Here is a 17,446-nt window from a genome sequence, read left to right as displayed (position 1 = left end):
TCTTCTCAGCATCTCATGGAACCTTCTCAAAAATTGATCACATACTTGGTAACAAAGCAAACTTCCACAGATTCAAAAAAATTTTAGTAACCACCTATGTTTTATCGGATCACCATGGAATAAAGTTAGAATTTAACAATAATTCTACCCCAGAAAGCCTACAAACTCATGGATACTGAATAGTCAACTACTGAACCACCCATTGGTCAGGGAAGAAATAAAATAGAGATTAAAGTCTTCTTTGAATTCAACAAAAATAAAGACACAACATACCCAAACCTATGGGACAATATGAAAGCAGTGCTAAGAGGAAAGTTCATAGCACTAAGTGCCCACATTAAGAAAACAGAGAAAGCTCACATTAGAGACTTAACAGCACAGCTGAAAGTTCTGGAAAAAAAAAGCAGACTCACCCAGGAGGAGTAGAAGACTGGAAATAATCAAACTGAGGGCTAAAATCAACAAAATAGAAACACAGAAAACAATCCAAAGAATCAATGAAATGAAGAGCTGGTTCTTGGAGAAAATCAACAAGATTGACAAGCACCTATCCAAACTAATCAAAAGGTGGAGAGAGAATGCGCAAATCAACAAGATCAGAAATAAAAAGGGGAACATAACAACAGACACAGAGGAAATTCAGAGAATCATTAGATCTTACTACTAAAGTTTATATGCCAAAAAGTTGAAAAATGTAAAAGAAATGGACTTGTTTTTAGATAAATACAAGTTACCAAAGTTAAACCAAAACCAGGTGAACAATTTAAATAGACCTATAAGTCGTGAGGAAATAGAAGCTGTCACAAAAAAAACCCCCCAACCAAAAAAAGCCCAGGACCAGATGGTTTTAATGCAGAATTTTACCAAAAATTCCAAGAAGAGCTGATACCTATACTCCTTGAAGTGTTTCACATAATAGAAACAGAAGAGTCATTGCCAAACTCTTTTTAGGCAGCTACAGTTACCCTGATTCCAAAACCACACAAAGACATAGCCAAGATAGAGAATTACAGACCAGTCTCACTCATGAACATCGATGCAAAAATTCTCAAAAAATACTCACAAACAGAATCCAAGAACACATCAAAAAAAATAATCCATTATGATCAAGTAGGCTTCATCCCAGAGATGCAGGGCTGGTTCAACATGCAAAAATCTATCAATGTAATACATCATATAAATAAACTGAAAGAAAAAGAACCATATGATCGTTTCATTAGATGCTGAAAAAGCATTTGACAAAATGCAACACCACTTTATGATAAAGGTCTTTTAGAGGGTAGGGATACAAGGATCAAATCTAAATATAATAAAAGCAATATACAGCAAACCAGCATCTAATATCAAATTAAATGAAGAGAAACTCAAAGTCATTCAACCAAAATCAGGAACATGACAAGGCTGTCCACTCTCTCCATACCTCTTCAATATAGTGCTTGAAGTTATAGCAATAGCAATAAGGCAACATAAGGAGATCAAGGATATTCAAATCAGAAAGGAAGAAGCCAAACTTTCATTATTTGCAGATGATATGATTGTGCACATCAGTGACCCCAAAAACTCTTCCAAAGAACTTCTACTGATGTAGGAGGGTCTTCTATCTATCTGTTGCTTTCATTGTCAATTAATAAAGAAAACTGCTTGGCCTCATAGGTCAGAACATAGGTAGGCAGGGAAGACAGAAGAGAATTGTGGGAGAAAAAAAGCAAAGGCAGGCAGAGACTCCATTAAGCTCTGGTCCAAGATGGACATAGGTTAGAATCTTCCCCGTAAGCCACCACCTCATGGTGCTACACACATTAATAGAAATGAGTTAATCAAGATGTGAGAGTTAGCCAGTAAGTGGCTACAGCTAACGGGCCTGGCAGGTACAAATGAATCCAATTTGTGTGTTGTTATTTCAAGTGTAAAGCTAGCCATGCAGAAGCCGGGTGGACCAAAAAGCAGGCCTGCTTGCTGCTCCTTTTACATCCTACAGCTGACAAACACCTTCAGTGATGTGACAGGATAAATGATCAACTCAAAAAAAATCAGTAGCCATTCTATATACAAAGGATAGAGAAGCAGTGAGGGAAATCAGAGAAACTTCACCTTTCACGATAGCCACAAATAGCATGAAGTATCTTGGGATAACTTTAACCAAAAAAGTGAAAGATCTATTTAGCAAAAACTTTAAGGCTTTGAAGAAAGAAATTGAAGAGGACACCAGAAAATGGAAGGATCTCCCATGCTCCTGGATAGGGAGGATCAACATAGTAAAAATGGCAATTCTACCAAGAACAATCTATAGATTCAGTGCAATCCCAATCAAAATCCCACAAAATTCTTCACAGACATTGAGAGAACAATAATCAACTTCATATGGAAAAACAAATAACCCAGGATAGTCAAAACAATCTTATACAATAAAGGAACCTCTGGAGGCATTACCATCCTGACTTCAAACTCTATTACAGAGCAACAGTATTGAAAACAGCTTGGTATTGGCATAAAAACAGAGACATTGCCCAATGGAATCAAATCGAAGACTCGAATATTAACCCACAAAATTATGAACACCCAATTTTGGACAAGGGAACTAAAAGTATACAATGGAAGAAAGAAAGCATCTTCAACAAGTGGTGTTGGCATAACTGGATGTTAACCTGTAGAAGAATGAAAATAGATCCATATCTATCACCATGCACAAAACTCAAGTCTAAATGGATTAAAGACCTCAATATAAATCCAACCACACTGAACCTGATAGAAGAGAAAGTGAGAAGTAGACAGCAACACTTGAGCACAGGAGACCACCGCCTTTGTATAACTCCAGTAGCACAGACAACAAGAGCACCAGTGAATAAATGGGACCTCCTGAACCTGAGAAGCTTCTGTAAAACAAAGGACACTTTCGTTAAGACAAAAAGGCATCCTACTGAGTGGGAGAAGATCTTCACCAACCCTGCATCAGACAAAGGTCTGATCTCCAAAATATATAAATAACTCAAGAAACTGGGAATGAAAATTCTAATTAACCCAATTAAAAAATGGGGTACTGAACTGAACAGAGAATTCTCAGCAGACAAAGTTCAAATGGCCAAAAGACACTTAAGGTCATGTTCAACATCCTTAGCCATCAGGGAAATGCAAATCAAAACAACTTTGAGGTACTATCTTACACCTGTCAGAATGGCTAAAATCAAAAACGCCAATGATAGCCAATGCTGGAGAGGATGTGGAGTAACAGGAACACTCACCCTTTGTTGGTGGGAATGCTAACTTGTGCAACCGCTTTTGAAATCAGTGTGGCCATTTCTTAGGAAATTGGAAATCAATCTACCTCAGGATTCTGCAATACCATTCTTTAGAATATACCCCAGAGATGCCCAATCATACTACAAAAGCATTTGTTCAACTATGTTCATAGCAGCATTATTTGTAATCGTCAGATCCTGGAAACAACCTAGATGCCCCTCAATGGAAGAATGGATAAAGAAAGTGTGGAATATATATTATTATTAGAGTACTATGCAGCGGTAAAAAAAACAATGACATTTTGAATTTTGCTTGCAAATGGATGGAAATCATAAACACTACCCTGAGTGAGGTAACTCAGACCCAAAAAGATGAATATGGCAGGTACTCACTCATTACTGGACTCTATCCTTAAACAAAGGACATTAAGCCTATAGTTTGCAAGCCTAGATAAGCCAAATAACAAGGTGAACTCAAAGAAAAAAATATAGATCCTCTTGGAAATTGGAAGCAAGCAAGATTGCTGGGCAAAAGTTGGGAGCATGGCGGTGGGGGAAGGGAAGAGGGGGAGAGAGGAGGGAGAAGGGAAAGTATGAAGAGAGCTTGGGGGAGTGGGAGGGTGGAGATGGAGGAACGGCGGATATATGAGCAGGGAAGAAGGTATCTACATTAAGGAGTCATTTTAGGGTTGGCAAGAGACTTGGCTCTAGAGTGGATCCCAGGTGTCCACGGGGATGTCCCCGGCTAGGTCCTTGGGCACCAGAGGAGAGGGTGCCTGAATTAGCCTTGCCCCATTAACACATTGATGATTTTCTCGAATATCACCATAGAATCTTCGTCTGGTGATGGAGGGGGATAGAGACAAAGTCCCTCATCAGAGCATCAGACTGAGCTCCCAAGGTCCAGTTGAAGAGCAGAAGGAGGGAAAAGATGAACAAGGAAGTCTGGACAGTGAGGGGTTGGTCCACCCACTGAGACAGTGTGCCTGTTCTAATGGGAGCTCACCAAATCCAGCTGGACTGGGACTGAATGAGCATGCAACCAAATCTGACTCTCTGAATGTGGCTGAAATTGGGGGCTGATTGAGAAGCCATTGATAAAAAAAATCTTCATCTGCCGATGGATGGAGATAAAGACAGAGACCCACACTGGAGCACTGAACTGAGCTCCCAAGGCCCAGATGAAGAGCAGAAGGAGGGAGAACATGAGCAAGGAAGTCAGAACCGTGAGGGGTGCGCCCACTCATGGAGATGGTGGGACTGATCTAATGGGAACTCCCCATGGTCAGCTGGAATGGGACTGAATGAGCATGTGATCAAATCAGACTCTCTGAATGTGGCTGACAATGAGGCCAGACCGAGAAACTAATGATAATGACATCAGATTTTGATTCTACTGCTTTTTGGGAGCCTAGTCTGTTTGCATGCACACCTTCCTAGACCTGGATGGAGGGCCTTGGACTTTCCACAGGGCAGGGAACATGACTTCTTTTAGGACTGGAGAGCAAGGGGGAGTGGGAGGGAAATGGGAGGATGGGAAGAGGTGGAAATTTTTAATAAATAAATAAATAGATTTTTTTAAAAAAAAGAATAGAAAAAAATAACACTGATACATGAATCTCCCCCTACATTTGCAATACTATGTGATGTTTCTGTTCTAGTGGAAGCTTCATCCCAGCCTCTGGCATCCTTATAGATCCCAAAGAGCCTGTAATGTTCAGGAGGAAGCTCCATTCTAAGCCCCATAACCCATCTCTCCCCAATCCCTGCTGCATCTTGGAAAGCCTGCCAAAATCCTGCCCCCAGAGATGCTCAAGACTACTTACATAAGGTACTTAAACTGCCCTCTAGAAAACAGACATGGGGTTTTCAGGTATTCATTTCCTGTCTTCTCTCTGAGGGGTTGGAAATCATCCAGAAGCATTTTTTATCCTTTGAACCTGGGCTTTTTCTAGTTTGGTTTGATTTGGTCTGATTCGAATTGCTTCATCGTCATAGGAGAGGCTTATTGGGGTGCAGAAACTTTTCAGTTTCCAGTAGTCACTGTGTCCTAGATTGCATGCATTTAAAGAGGGAAACAACTGTACCTGCAAATTAGACTCACTGTCTTTATTAAGCTGTGATCCCAAGACCCATACACTCTTTTAACTATAGTTTACTGCCAATTATAAAGAAGGCATAGGCACTCAAAAGTGAAAAGTCACTTGCAAAACCCATGCAGCTAGGAAGTGAAAGGGGTCATACATAAGGGTGTTTGTTCTGGGGTTTTGACCAGTTTTCATTTGGCCAAGTGGCATGCCTCAGGAAATTTGAATCAGTAAGTGCGACATGACTAAAGCTATGAAAAGCCACAATGATTTTATTTACTAATTCACTGTGAATTCCATTTACTTAATATGTTGTGTGTGAGTGTATGGCCTTCATGTATGTACATTCACCACGTGCATGCCTTGTTTTATATTAGTTAAGAAGATAGCATCAGATCTCCCGAAATTGGAATTACAGATGACTGTGAGTCATTATGTGGGTGCTGGGGGGAAATCCAGGTCTTCTTCAAGAGAAGAAAACTGCACCTTTAACAGCTCAGCCTGCTTTCCATCTCTGAGAGCCATAACCTTGAAGTAATGCTTCTATTTTTACCTTAAAAGCATTTTAAATGTTATTCAGATTGGTCTCATTCCCATCTCTTCAGGAGAATACTTGCTGCAGCCCCTCCCCTACATCAGCACATATTTCTTATTGATCTCACAGACCTTTTCCTTCAACCTCCCCCGCTCATTCACTGTTTTATGAGAGGCCCCAGCTCCAGCAAACACCTCCAACTAACCCAAGGGCCACTTCTACCAAGGAAGCTGGTAGGCTGACTGTATACCTTTCCCTCTCCTTTTCCTCCAGATCTAAGGCTGTAGTTTCATCTGCACTGCTATAGCACACCTTCTGAGGGGACCTAAACTCACTGGTTACCCCTATTCAATGGAGACTAAATAGATCTCACTTGAACACACTTCTCTTCTCCCTCTTGTGAACCCCTTCAGACACTTAGCATATCCACATTTCTAAGTGTCAAATCAGCACCTAGACCTATAATTATCCTTATCCCTGAAACCAAGATGCCAGAATAAAAACACAATCAATAACAGCCAGTGAAATATGGATCCACTAGAGCCCAGCAACCCTACCATAACAGGTTCTGAATATTCCAACATAGCAGAAGAACAAGAAAAAGGCCTTAAAGCAGCCTGAATGAAAATGACAGAGTTTCTTAGAGAGTAAATTAGTAAATACCTTATAGAAATCCAGGAAAACACAAACAATTGGAAGAAATGAATAAATCACTGAAAGAAGTCCATTAAAAACAGTTGAAATGAATTATTAAAACTGTTTAAGATACAAAAAAGAACTGGAATCAATAATGAAAGCCCAAATGTTCTTTATTTCTGGATTTCTGGAATTATAAAGAGGAGTTTTTGGAAATGAGATATTTGGGAACTTGAACAGGAACTATAGAGCCAATCTTCACTGACAGAATACAAAAAATGGAAGAGAAATCCTAGGCATTGAAGTTATGAAAGAAGAAGTAAACAGATTGATCAAAGAAAATATTAAATCTAAGAAACTCCTGACACAAAACATTCAGAAAATCTGGAATATTATGAAAATACAAAACAAGTGAGTTATAGAAATAGATTAAAGAGAAGAAACACAAATCAAAATTCCATAAAATATCTCAACAAAAATATAACAAAATTTTTTAACCTCAAGAAGGAGATGCCTATAAATGTACCTAAAGATGTTAATAAACTCATGAGAACATAGTCTCTCTCTCTCTCTCTCTCTCTCTCTGTTTCTCAGACACACACACACACACACAGACATACACTCACATACCACGACCACCACCAACAAGAACAACAATGACAACTACAATAGCAAAATAAATGGAACAAACAACCATTGGTCATTGATATTTCTCAATATTAATGGCCTCAATTCCTCAATTAAAAGACTTAGACTATCAGAATAGATGCAAAAACATAATCCATTCTTCTGCTGCATCCAAGAAATGCACCTTAACATCAAGGATAGATGTTACTTCAGGATAAAAGAACGGAAAAGATATAACACGTAAAGGGACCTAAAAAACAAGCAGGAGTAGCCATTTTAATATGTAACAAAATAGACTTCATACCAAAACTATTCAGAAAATATAGGGAAGCACACTTCATGCTCACCAAGGGGAAAATCAACCAAGATGACATTTCATGTCTTACCATCTATGCTCCAAACACAAGGGTACCCAAGCTTGTAAAAGAAACACAATTAGAGCTGAAATCGCATATTGAGTCTCACACACTGATATCAATACCCAAGTTGTCCAGATAAAAATTGAATAAAGAAATGCTGGAGCTAAAATACATTATTAACCAAATGGACCTAGCAGATATTTACAAGAATATTTCACATAAATGCAAAATAATATGCTTTCTTCTGTGGGCACCTCATAGATTATTCTTCAAAACTGACCACACTGAGACATATAGCAAGTCTCAACAGATACAAGAAAATAGAAATATCACTCTGCATCTCATCTAACTACTACAGATTAAAATGGATATGAACCAGACCAGTGATTCATTGCAATGAACATTTGCTAGTAAAGCTGATGGGACAAAAGGGTGTACTATGTGACACACTGCTCCCAATGATACCAGGATAAATGAAGAAGTATTGGAGAGGTGCGAAAGAAAAAGAAGCAAAGAGTTTTTTGATTTATTTTGTTCTTGTTTTTGTTTGTTAATTTGTTTGCTTGCTTTGTTTGGGTTTGGTTTAATTTTTTAAACATAATTCTTTATTGATTCTTTGGAAATTTTACATCATGTACCCCAGTCCTGCTCATTTCCCAGTCCCTACATATCTACCACTAACCCCTTCAGTACACACCTCAATTATTTAATAACAAAACAAAATGACAAAAAATACCCACCTTGCTCCTCTGTAGGTGGATTTTTTCTGTCCTGGCTCAAAGCTTCCAAATAATCACAAAGAGACTTACTATTAATTATAAATGATGAGCCAACAACTTAGGCTTGTTCCTATCTAGCTCTTACAACATAAACTAACCCATATTTTTATCTATATTCTACCATGTGGCTCGGTACCTTATCTCAGTATGACATGCTCATCTGTTTCTCTGCATCTCACTCTGAGACGCCACCCTTCTTCCTAGAATCCTCCTAATCTGGCTCTCCCTCTCAATCTCTTCTTTTTGTAGCTATAAGATAGTTAGCTTTTTATTAACCAATGGGAGCAATTCGTGGTGCAAAAAGATTGTTTCATATCACTCCACCATCTTTCCAACACCTCTTCATTCATTCTAATGGCATTGGGAGCTGTGGAGTATCATGTAGTATACACCTTTTATCCAATAAACTCCACCACAAAATGTTCACTTTAATGTGTCATTGGTCTGGTCCAAGGCCTCTGGTTTCTGGTATTTCATCATCTCTGGGCTGGGCCTTCATTGAAACTCCTCTCAGATAACCTGTTGTTGTCCGAAGTCATAGAGATTCTGCAGTTATCTTTCCATAGTACTAGTTCATTTGTGTAATCCTGGAGGTCAAAGATGGAGCATCTGTTAGGTTGAGCCAACCCAAGGCCCAGGATATGATCTGGGTGGTAGTTGAGTTGGTTGGTCTGGGTCATTGGGACTACACTCTTTTTTATCATTTAAACACTGCCTGGCCCATTATCTCTAGAGAGTTAGTTACTGGCTAACTCTCACATCTTGATTAACCCATTTCTAATAATCTGTGTAGCACCATGAGGTGGTGGCTTACCGGGAAAGATTCAGCATGTCTGACCTGGTGGCTGGCTCCATGGCATCTGCCTCATTGCCCTATACCCAGCATTCTGTTCTGTTTACTCTGCCTACCTAATTTTCTGTCCTATCAGGGGGACAAGGCAGTCAATTTATTAACCAATGAAAATAACACATAACAGAAGGCCCTACATCATTTCCCCTTTTTCTATTTAAACAAAAAAGAAAGGCTTTCACTTTAACATAGTAAAATTACATACAACAAAACAGTTATCAAGTAAGAATTACAGTTACAATATTCTTATCTATTTTATCTTTATCATAATAATGGAAAACTATAACTATAACTAACTATTCTTCAACTCCATCAAAGACTCCAGAAGGATATAATATTACCTTATAATAAACAAGAAGTAAGCAACTTCCAAAACTCTAGAAATGACAGAGACATCTTGCTGCCTGGACAGTCACCCAAAGTTCCTCTGTACCGTTGAGGCATCCATCTTCAGCCTATAGGCCCATAGTATCCAGAGACATTTCCATGAAGCAGGAAATTTCAAAGGCAGTTTAGTCACTATCTGCTGTGTCCTGCAGAATGTCTCGCAGACTCTTTCATGAATCAGGAACCATGAAAGATCATCTCACCTTTAGGCAAGTTCAGCAGTCCTTTCTCTGCGGGTTCTCTGTGTCCAGTTTGTATGACAGTCTAGGCAAGAACAGTTTCTTGCCCAAATGGCTAACCAACTCCATAAGGAGTCTCTTCGATGCCCATTCTCCTCTTGAAGTAGATTAGTGCTGCCAGGAGCAGACGTGTCTCATTGTCATGAAAAGCCCTAAGTTATTAAAACATTAAATGCCATATTCTCTAGTCTTTGAAAGATATGAAGAATGCCTATCTGAAATATATCTATGCACATCTAGAAAATCAAACTAACATTTGATAGTTAGTCATACAAGCTTGACTATTATCGATGATTATCCATTAACAACCTATATTTTTATTAATACATTGCATTTTTAAAATGAACTACACAATCACAATACCTTAATCAAGATCAGAAATACATATACATATAACAAAATTGACCTTAAATTCCATACCAATGCAAATTATTCATATCTATATCATATCCCCCTTTAAATGTAAAAGAACATTTATAAGCAATATTTGGGAATATGGACATAGTTATTTCTCTCCAAACTTCTTCCTGCTGTATAGGGGCACCGTTAATCAGGTCTTTCATGGTATAAACTGTGTGCTAGATTCATCTCAGTTGGCATTTGAGCAAAATAATTTCGTGAGGGTGTTCATAGCAACCTTTCAGGAGGATGGGGTCTATCATACCATATTGGGATAGAAACAATCCACAGAGTCTCATCCTCTGTGAAAACAAAAGAAGTACTTTTCCAAAGCATCATAACCTTAGATCCAAATTTTGAAGTCAAGGTATTTTCAAAATATCTATCTTGGATTATTTCAGCAGCATTTATAAACAAATATCTTTTAGCAGCTGTTGCTCCTTCCTCAGCATTCAAACAATTCAAAGAGAAAATAATAGCATACAGTATCAAGATTCTCTGTGTATTTTCCATCTTTGTGCAGCTTTATTTTAACCTCTATTTAGTTTATTTTTACCTTTTGAGACAGGTTCTTTGTATATCTTTGTCCTGTAATAACTATGTAGACCAGGCTGTCCTTCAACTCACAGAGATCCACTTATCTCTGTGTCCCCAGTGCAGGGATTAAAGGTGTGTACTACAACACCTTGAAATCACAGAGATACATCTGTCTCTGCCTCCCAGGCATTGGAATTAAAGGTGTGTACCACCACACCCAACTACTCCTTTTTTTCTTTTTTACTTCTAAGAACTTTAACTTTTAGCCTGCATATATTTTTAACACATAGTAAACCATTTAGAGGTTTTCTTCATCTTTGAATCTCTCTTTACTGTATATCTCTCCTTTTTTCTGACCACATGAGCCTTTAATTTACTAAGCAATATGGAGAGCTGTGGCTTTGATGGCTAGATACAGCCCATTCTTTAGCTTTCCAACCTCATGGCAGAGGACCACTGGAGCCATGATTATTGCCACAACTCTGTGGCCTTTCAAGGTCCCTGCAAACAAGCAAGCTGCAGCATTCTGCTCACAGACCACACTCAGTTGGACTGCCTGCCTGAAAGAGTCAGAGACTGCTCTGGCAGGACAGCCCAGAAAGCCAGCATTTTAAAACAGCAGTGCAGCTTTTTTCCTGGTACGGCTGAAAGCCGAAAAGCATGCTTTCAGCTTTTCACCAACACCGTCTAAGTGTTTCATGGCAGAGCCTCTTAATGAGCTACAAAATTAGATGAGAGCATTTGCTTGCCTCTAGCAAGCAGAACAGACCCAAAAAATTGCTGCTACCAAGAAAACATTCTTTATTCTATTCTTTCCCAAACTTTCTCAGGCTTTCTGTGGATGCAGTTATCCATGTGGGTGCCACCTGTAGTGGGAGCAGTGGGCAGGCCTGCTTTTCATCCCGCCCAGCTCCCACACAACTAGCTTAGGCCCAGAAATAACAACACACAAATTGTATTCATTTAAACACTGCCTGGCCCATTATCTCTAGATAGTTAGTTAATGGCTAACTCTCACATCTTGATTTATCCATTTCTAATAATCTGTGTAGCACCACCTGGTGGCTTACTGGGAAAGATTCAGCATGTCTGACCTGGTGGCTGGCTCTATGGCATCTGCCTCATTGCCCTCTTCCCAGCATTCTGTTCTGTTTACTCCGCCTACCTAATTTTCTGTACTATCAGAGGGCCAAGACAATTTCCTTATTAACCAATGAAAATGACATATAACAGAATGCCCACCTACATCACTGCTATCCCAGAAACTCATAATTCTAGGAAGAATATTATAAGTTACTATACACAAAGGTCACCAGCTATTCAGGCTGTACAAGAGCACAAAGCAACTAGCAAACCTTTAGAGGTACCAACAGCCCTACCTTTAAAATTGTTAACTGAGAAACCAATTTGGGTTAAACAGTGTCCATTAACAGACGATAAACTCCAGGCTTTAGAACACCTGATACAGGAACAACTAGATGCTCACCATATTGAAGGAACAACCAGCTCTTGAAATTCTCCTGTATGGGTTGTTATAAAAATACTGTAAATGGAGAACGGTGACAGTTCTAACAGCTGTAAACAGGGTAATTCAACCTATGGGCCCTCTACAATTTGGAATTCCTCTGCCTTCTTTATTATCTAAAGAATGGCATCTTAGAGTTAAATGATTTGAAAGATTGTTTCTCCATTATACCTTCACAAGTAAAGGACTGAGAAAAATTTACCTTCAGAGTGCCTACTTATAATAATTCTCAGCCTACTAGGAGATACTGGTGGACTGCCCTTCCACAGGGAATTCTCAATAGTCCTACGCTATGCTAATACTTTGTAGGTAGCCATTGGAAATAATACTTGAAAAATTTCCTAAGTCTATAATTTACCTTTACCTGGATGACATTTTTTTCCTTATTTATTTATTTAAAGAATTTCCACTTCCTCCCCTCCTCCCAATACCCTTCCACTCCCCCCACTCCCTCTCCTGCACCCTCACCATTCCCAAGAGCAGTCAGGGTTTCCTGCCCTGTGGGAAATCCAAGTTCCTCCCCCCTCACTCCAGCTCCAGGAAGGTGAGCATCCAAACAGACCAGGATCCCAAAAAGCCAGTCCATGCAGACGAAACAAGACCCAGTGCCATTGTCAATGGCTTCTCAGTCAGCCCCCATGTCAGCCACATTCAGAGAATCTGGTTTGATCACATGCTCGTTCAGTCCCAGTCCAGCTGGCCTTGGTGAGCTCTCATTAGATCAGTCCCCTTGTATCAGTGGGTGAACGCACCCTTCGCGGTCCTGACTTCCTTTTTCATGTTCTCCTTCCTTATGTTCTTCATTTGGACATTGGGGGCTCAGTCCAGTGCTCCAATGTGGGTCTCTGTCTCTATCTCCATCCATCGTCGGATGAAGGTTCCCTCTGATTCTGCTTTCCTTGCTCACGATCTTACTCCCTCTGCTTCTCATTTGGACCTAGGGAGTTAAATCCAGTGTTCCAATATGTGTCTCTGTCTCTATCTCCATCCTTCGACATATGAAGGTTCTGTGGTGACATGCAAAATATTCATCAGTATGGTTATGGGCCAAGGCCAATACAGGCACACTCTCCTCTGCTGCCCAGGGAAAAAACTGGGGACCTCTCCTTGGTCCTGGGAACCCCTCCAGAATCAAGTCTCTTGCAAACCCTAAAATGGCACTCTTAGTTGAGATATAAACTTCCCTGCTCCCATAACCATCCTTTCTCCCTCCCCCTCTCCCATTTCCCCAAGCCATCCCCAATCCTCCCACTCTCCCCTCTCCATAACCATCTTCCCTTTTTTCCACCCCCACCCCCCATGCACCCAATTTTGCCTGGCAATCTTGTCTAATTCTAATATCCAGGAGGATAACTATATGATTTTCTTTAGGTCCACCTTCTTATTTAGCTTCTCTAGAATCACAAATTATAGACTCAAAGACCTTTAACTATGGCTAGAATCCACTTATGAATGAGTACATACCATATTCCTCTTTTTGGGTCTGGGTTACCTCACTCAGTAAAGCGTTTTCTATTTCCATCCATTTTCATGCAAAATTCAAGATGTCATTGTTCTTTACCACTGAGTAAAACTCTAATGTGTATATGTTCCACACCTTTTTAAACCATTCTTCTATTGAGGGGCACCTAGGTTGTTTCCAGGTTCTGGCTATTACAAATAGTGTTGGTATGAACATAGTTGAACACATACTTTTGTGGTATGATAGGGCATCTCTTGGGTATATTCCCAAGAATGGAATTGCGAGGTCCTGAGGGAGGTTGACTCCCAGTTTCCTGAGAAACCACCACACTGATTTCCACAGTGGCTGCACAAGATTGCATTCCCACCAACAATGGATGAGTGTTCCCCTCACTCCACATCCTCTCCAGCATAGGCTATCATTGGTGTTTTTGAGTTTAGCTATTCTGACAGGTGTAAAATGGTATCTCAAAGTTGTTTTGATTTGCATTTCCCTGATCACTAAGGATGTTGAGCATGACGTTAAGTGCCTTTTGGCCATTCGACGTTCATCTGTTGTGAATTCTCTATTCATTTCATTACCCCATTTTTTAATTGGGTTAATTGAATATCTAGTTTCTTGAGTTCATTGTATATTTTGGAGATCAGACCTTTGTCTGATGAGGGGTTGGTGAAGATCTTCTCCCAGTCAGAAGGTAACTTTTTTGTCTTACTGACGGTGTCCTTTGCTTTACAGAAGCTTCTCAGTTTCAGGAGGTCCCATTTATTCATTGATTCTCTTATTGTCTGTGCTACTGGGGTTCTACTTAGGAAGTGGACTCCTGTGCCTATATCTTGTAGACTACTTCCCACTTTCTCTTCTATCAGGTTCAAAGTGGACTGATTAATGTTGATGTCTTTAATCCATTTGGACTTGATTTTTGTGCATGGTGATAGATATGGATCTACTTTCATTCTTCTACAGGTTGACATCTAGTTATGCCAGTACCATTTGTTAAAGATGCTTTCCTTCTTCCATTGTATACCTTTAGCTCCCTTGTCAAAAATTAGGTATTCATAGGTTTGTGGGTTAATATCCGGGTCTCCTATTCAATTCCATAGGTCGAGTTCTCTGTTCTTATGCCAATACCAAGCTGTTTTCAATACTGTAGCTCTGTAATAGAGTTTGAAGTCAGGGATGGTAATGTCTCCAGAAGTTCTTTTATTGTATAAGATTGTTTTGGCTATCCTGGGTTTTTTGTTTTTCCATAAAAACTTGATTATTGTTCTCTCAAGGTCTGTGAAGAAGTTTGATGGGATTTTGATGGTGAATGCATTAAATCTATAGATTACTTTTGGTAGAATTGCCATTTTTACTATGTTGATTCTCCCAATCCAAGAGCAGGGGAGGTCTTTCCATTTTCTAGTATCCTCCTTAATTTCGTTCTTCAAAGACTTAAAGTTTTTGTCAAATAGGTCTTTCACTTCCTTGGTTAGAGTAACCCCAAGATATTTTATGTTATTTGTGGCTATCGTGAAAGGTGATGTTTCTCTGATTTCCCTCTCTGCTTCTTTATGTTTTGTGTATAGGAGGGCAACTGATTTTTTGGATTTGCTCTTGTATCCTGCCACATTACTAAAGGTGTTTATCAGCTGGTTGAGTTTTTGGGGTCGCTTATGTACACTATCATATCATCTGCAAATAACGAAAGTTTAACTTCATCCTTTCTAATTCAAATCCCCTTGATCCTCTTATGTTGTCTTATTACTATTGCTTGAACTTCAAGCACTATATTGAAGAGGTATGGAGAGAGTGGACAACCTTGTCGTGTTCCTGATTTTAGTGGAAAGGCTTTGAGTTTCTCTCCATTCAATTTGATGTTAGCTGTCGGCTTGCTGTATATTGCTTTTATTTTATTTAGGTATGATCCTTGTATCCCCAGTCTCTCCAACACCTTTATCATAAATGGGTGTTGAATTTTGTCAAATGCTTTTTCAATATCCAATGAAATGATCATATGGTTTTTTTTTCTTTCAGTTTATTTATATGATGGATTACATTGATAGATTTGCATATGTTGAACCAGCCCTGCATCTCTGGGATGAAGCCTATTTGATCATAATGGATAATTTTTCTAATGTGTTCTTGGATTCGGTTTGCCAGGATTTTGTTGAGAATTTTTACGTCAATGTTCATGAGTGAGATTGGCCTGTAATTCTCTTTCTTGGTTGTGTCTTTATGTGGTTTTGGTATCAGAGTAACTGTAGCTTCATAAAAGGAGTTAGGCAATGACTCTTCTGTTTCTATATTGTGAAATACATTAAGGAGTATAGGTATTAGCTCTTCCTGGAAGTTCTGGTAGTATTATGTATTGAAACTATCTGGTCCTGTGCCTTTTTTTATTAGGGGGATTTTTGATAACAGCTTCTAATTCTTCACAACTAACAGGCCTATTTAGATTGTTCACCTGTTCTTGGTTCAACTTTGGTATATATCATTATCTAAAAAAAATGTCCATTTCTTTACATTTTCCAACTTTGTTGCATATAAACTTTAGTAGCAAGATCTAATGATTCTCTGAATTTCCTCTGTGTTTGTGGTTATGTCCCCCTTTTCATTTCTGGTCTTATTAATTTGAATGTTCTCTCTCTGCCATTTATTAGTTTGGATAGGGGTTTGTCACTCTTGTTGATTTTCTCAAAGAACCAGTTTTTTGTTTTATTGATTCTTTGGATTATTTTCTGGGTTTCAATTTTGTTGATTTCAGCCCTCAGTTTGATTATTTCCAGTCTTCTACTCCTCCTGAGTGAATCAGCTTCTTTTTTTTTCCTAGAGCTTCAAGTGTGCTGTTAAGTCTCCAATGTGTGCTTTCTCCATTTTTTTTAATTGGGCACTTAGTGTTATGAACATTCCTCTTAACACTGCTTTCATAGTCTCTCATAGGTATGAGTATGTTATATCTTTATTTTCATTAAAATCAAGGAAGACTTTAATTTCTTTCTTTATTTCTTCCTTGACCCAGGGGTGATTTAGTAGTTGACTGTTCAACTTCCATGAGTTTGTTGGCTTCCTGGGGGTAGCATTGTTGTCAAATTCTAACTTTAATCCATGGTGATCTGAGAAGACACAGGTGGTTGCTAATATTTTTTTGTATCTGTGGAAGTTTGCTTTGTTACCGAGTATGTGGTCATTTTTCGAGAAGGTTCCATGAGCTGAAGAGAAGAAGGTATATTCTTTCCTATTTGGGTGGAGTGTTCTATATATGTCTGTTAAGTCCATTTGATTCAATACCTCCAATAATTCTCTTATTTCTCTGTTGAGTTTCTGTCTGATTGACCTGTCCATTGGTGAGAGAAGTGTGTTGAAGTCTCCTAATATTAGTGTGTGTGGTTTGATGACTGCCTTGAGTTCTAGAAGAGTTTCTTTTACATATGTGGATGCCTTTATATTAGGGGCATAGATATTCAGGATTGAGACTTCTTCCTGATGAATTGTTCCTTTTATGAGTATGAAATGTCCATCTCCATCTCTTCTGATTGATTTTAGTTTGAAATCGATTTTGTTAGATATTAGAATGGCCACACCCGCTTGTTTCTTAGGTCCATTTGCTTGGAAAACCTTTTCCCAGCCCTTTACTCTGAGTGGGTATCTGTCTTTGTGGTTGAGGTTTGTTTCTTGTAAACAGCAAAATGTTGGATCCTGTTTTTGTATCCAATCTCTAAGTCTGTGCCTTTTTATAGGTGAATTGAGTCCATTGATATTAAGTGATATTAATGACCAGTGGTTGTTCACTCCGGTTTTTTTGGGGG

This window comes from Myodes glareolus, chromosome X (assembly GCF_982192425.1).
Source record: "Myodes glareolus chromosome X, mMyoGla1.1, whole genome shotgun sequence".
NCBI lineage: Eukaryota > Metazoa > Chordata > Mammalia > Rodentia > Cricetidae > Myodes > Myodes glareolus.
This window is presented reverse-complemented; position numbering follows the sequence as displayed.